The sequence below is a fragment of the Tursiops truncatus genome, chromosome 1, assembly GCF_011762595.2.
Source record: "Tursiops truncatus isolate mTurTru1 chromosome 1, mTurTru1.mat.Y, whole genome shotgun sequence".
NCBI lineage: Eukaryota > Metazoa > Chordata > Mammalia > Artiodactyla > Delphinidae > Tursiops > Tursiops truncatus.
This window is the reverse complement of record NC_047034.1, coordinates 8,431,132-8,435,164: the sequence shown is the minus strand read 5'-3', so window position 1 is coordinate 8,435,164 and position 4,033 is coordinate 8,431,132. Positions and strand designations below refer to the sequence as shown.

Genomic DNA, 4,033 nt, shown 5'->3' with positions numbered 1-4,033 from the left:
CATTGTAAATCTACTATACTCCAATAAAAATTTTAAAAAATGCCTGGTTATGGTGTTTCTTTTGCTTTCTGTCCCTATTTGTGGTACATTGGTCTTTTCATGAGTAATAAAATGTGGGAGATTGTGAATATCGCCACAAATTGTCCTTGCATCAAGAGGTGATGTCTGTTTCCACAGTCCTTAAGCCGGCCTCCTGGTTTTCTGTGTCCACTAGAAGGCAGACCCTAAGCCTTGAGAGGCCTGGACGCTTCCATTCTCACGCGGGGAGTCCTGATGGAGAATGAAAATCCACGTGGAGAGAGGCCGGCTGCCTCTGCCTTCCCAGCCATCTCGTTTGAGGCCCACACCTGTGAGTGAACCCACCTGAGAACAGGTAAGCCCAGCCCAAATGACCAGGTCACAGAATAGTGAGCTTTGTTTTAAGCCATCACCTTTTCGCGTGTTCGGCTATGCAGGGATAGGTAACGAAGGCCAGTAAGAGCAAGGTCCTGAGCTGAGTTTGGGCAGGAGCGGGGTGTGTCCGAAGTGTGAAGCGCCGCATGAAGTGGAGAAGGGCCGAGACAGGGTGACTGTGAGTGTCCTGGGGGAGTACAGGTGGGCTGCTGGAGAGAGCTAAGAGTTCACTTGAAGTGAAGGAACTCCTGGTTGTTTAGAGGAAGGCTGGTCAGAAGTGTTGTGCGCCCTTCGCAGTAACATTCTGGCTGTGCAGGTGCAGGCGGTGAGTAACTGGGGAGTTGGCTTTAACCATGGGGGGGGCGGGGCGGTGTTTCAGCAGGTGAGCATGAAGACAAGAAAGCGCAGTGCGGGTTTACGCAAGGGAGTGCCTCCTATGATAATGTCCTGGGTGCAGGGGAAACTGAGGCTAGAGTGACTGTGAGAGACCTTGACAGGACCCAGGGATTGCGGGATGCTTCTAGTGGGGTCAGAGACCATCAGAGCGGGGCTGCAGAGGGCAAGAGCTGGCCGCCAGAGGGTGCTGTCCTGAAATGAAGATGATGGAGCGGCTAGTTCTGCAACGAGCCAGTTTGGCCCAGCTGAAGCACCCTGGCCGGACTGCCTTCCGGTGTGTTTGTATTTAGGGAGGGGCGCCAGGACGCTGCAGCCATGTTGTTTTCCTGCACAGGAGGCCGGCGCTTTTGCGGCTCCCACGCGTGGTCGCCAGTTTGCTGGCTGCCGCGTTGCTGTGAGGCAGCCCCAGTCCTGCCACCGCACCAGCCAGGACCCTCCTCCAGCCTCTCGGCCCCTGGACCAGGTCTGTGTGCCGCAGGGTGCCCACGTCATCCAGGTGGGAGGCTGCCAGAGCCTGACATGGTTTCCAGTCTGTCCTTTTGGGTTCTCACTTGTCTTTGCTTTTCCCCACTTCATTTCCAGCCGCCTCCCCTGAGGACTTCCAGTTCCAGCATCGGACACGAAGATGACAGCCTTGCAGAGAGCGGGTAAGCAGGCCCAGTTCAGCTCTGTCTTTCGTCTCTCCGTCTTCAGCGATTCTCCGTCATGGTGGAGGGAGACGGGCTGCGGCCTCCGTCTTGGCTGTGGGTAAGCTTGCAGGGGGGCAGGTGCGGAAGTGTACACAACAGGCTCTTTTGGAAGACAGGAGGTCAGAGGACTGAAATGATGGGGTATTGCAGGATTCCCCTTTGTGGATATTGAACTCACCGAGAATTAGGGCCAAAATAGTGTTGGAGAGAGTAGTGTTGAACCCCGAAGCGAAAATCCTCAAGGACCGAGGGGGCCTCAACAGGGGACTCCATGGATAACCTCTCAGGGAGATGGCATAAGGGGCACCATCGGATGTAGGGGGAAGCAGTGTGTCAGTGGTCCACACCGCACACAAGTGAGCATTTGAGCAAACCTCCTGCGCCCAGTGCTAGAAGGTGTATGGAAGGGTAAACATGGTGCTAAACCCTGCAGCTCTTCTGGTGTTAAGACCCTTTCCTCTCCTTAGCAGGCCCAGAACTTTTCTGGCCAGATTTTATTGTGACTTCACTTTATTTCTTTCCTTCTTTTTTTTTTTTTTTTTTTTTTGCGGTACGCGGGCCTCTCACTGTTGTGGTCTCTCCCGTTGCGGAGCACAGGCTCCGGACGCGCAGGCTCAGCGGCCATGGCTCACGGTCCCAGCCGCTCCGCGGCATGTGGGATCTTCCCGGTCCAGGGCACGAACCCGTGTCCCCTGCATCGGCAGGCGGACTCTCAACCACTGCGCCACCAGGGAAGCCCTTGACCTTAATTCTTGATCTGGTGATCAGGAGGGGAATTTGGGGCCACCCCAAGGGTTAAGTGCATCTAGTGAATAGAGGCGGGTGAATGAGAATGAATATCAGGTGTGGCCTCAAGAACGGCTACATCAGTGACAGCTGGGTGCCGGCCTCTCGCTTGGAGGGTGATGGGGGCAATATCTACAGGGCTCTTCCAGCCTCTGAGCCCCCTGTAAGACTGGCCAAGCCCTCTGCAGTATCCCGTGTTTCCTAATGCCTTATTTGTTCTAATCCCGCAGTAAAACTTCTTGAAGTCTGTTTCTTAGGGAAACTGACCGATTATCCCCTCCTTTTCAAAATACTCCTTTCTCTTTGGGCCACGTTCTTAGGTCTTCCCCTGCCACACTAGCTCCTCTTAGAGTTTTCTGGTTTTTCCTTACCTCCCTGGCTTGTGAACATTGGATCTTTTCTTTCCCCTACACTCATTTTGAAGTGAGTTCCTCCTGACTCACGGCTTTAAATGTAACGTAAAAATAAAATGGACTGAACTTGGATTTGCTATGTCAAGGCTAGGAACCCACTTTGGAGGCTAACCATCATGAATTCAAAACAAGATCAGCTGGCGAGGTGATGTATTTTTTTCCTGGCCATAATCATTGTCTAATCATAAACAGGCATTCATTCATTTATTTATTCAGTCAATAAATATTTAGTTTCTTCTTTGTGTCAGGCGTTTATCTAAGAGGGAACTGCAGAGACCAAAATAGGCCAAATCCCCAAACCCTTGGCCTCGCGGGGTTTATATTCTGGTAGACGTGGTCCGTTCCTTAAAGGTCCTCACTGACCAGTGGGTAAGACACTGAAATTCTTTGAGCCTTAGTTTCGTAAACTGTTGGAGAGAATAAGACCCATCTCGCAGGTAGGCTGTGACAATCAAATGAGATTATGTTCAAAGAGGGTATAGGATCTTGTCTCACACTTAGGAGTTCAACAAGTGGGAGTGGTTTTTCAGAGATATCCTGGCTCCTGTCTCTTTTTGGTTACAGCTTCAGAAAGACATAGTTGCTTCTTACAGCTCCTGGGTTGGGATTTCAGATGTCCTTTAACCCATGATATTTAAGTATTTCGTAACATTAATAAAAGAGATGAGTTCATTCTATCAATATTTAATGCGCCCCAACTTTGTGCTGGGCACACAGTGACATAGACAGTGCAGTTTTTCATTCCCCCTCTCTTGCTGGAGTTGAATGACTAATGAAGATGCTTTCTACCCCAGAGCATGTTAAAAGAACACCATTCTCAACATGCGATGATTCCTGTCACTGTACTTGAATAGCCAAATTATGTTGAAAGAGGTCTCTTTTCCTGAACTCATCAGAATTTTCAGAGCCCGCATCTCAAATCCCAGCCTAGCCCAGATCCTCTCCTTCCATCCTGAACCTCGATTCTGAAAAGGAGTATCTTTTCCCTCTTTTGAATTAAACAATTTTTTAAAATAACATATACCAATAGACAGTACCGTGATGGTTTCAAATTTCTGGTGGTATCTTAAAAACTAGTATTTTGTAGCTCCCTGCTTTTGGGTTAGTCTTTCTTTCATCATTGCTTCTACTTCGTCGTCCTCCTCCTTGGGGATTAATTCTCCATTAATTCTCTCCTCAGTTCTCTTTTTCATTGAGTAGGACTCTCCCTTGGTCCTTGGTTCTTGTCCCTTTCCTGTGTCCCCTTACAATGTTTCTCCCTCGCTGTACATTTTGATTTTTTTCGTACTGGATTTCTGTTTTCCAGCCAACAATTCTGTTTTCGACCGTTTTACAGTCTCCAGCTCCTTCTTGCAC

General features: G+C 49.7%; 1 long non-coding RNA gene across 1 annotated transcript; it reads left to right on the top strand.

Moving 5' to 3' along the window:
- Positions 1 to 219: 219 nt before the first annotated feature.
- Positions 220 to 1,530, top strand: LOC141278961 (uncharacterized). The gene is made up of 3 exons (XR_012332469.1): positions 220 to 373; positions 1,124 to 1,252; positions 1,372 to 1,530. It is a non-coding gene; the product is annotated as an uncharacterized lncRNA (long non-coding RNA).
- Positions 1,531 to 4,033: the final 2,503 nt, after the last annotated feature.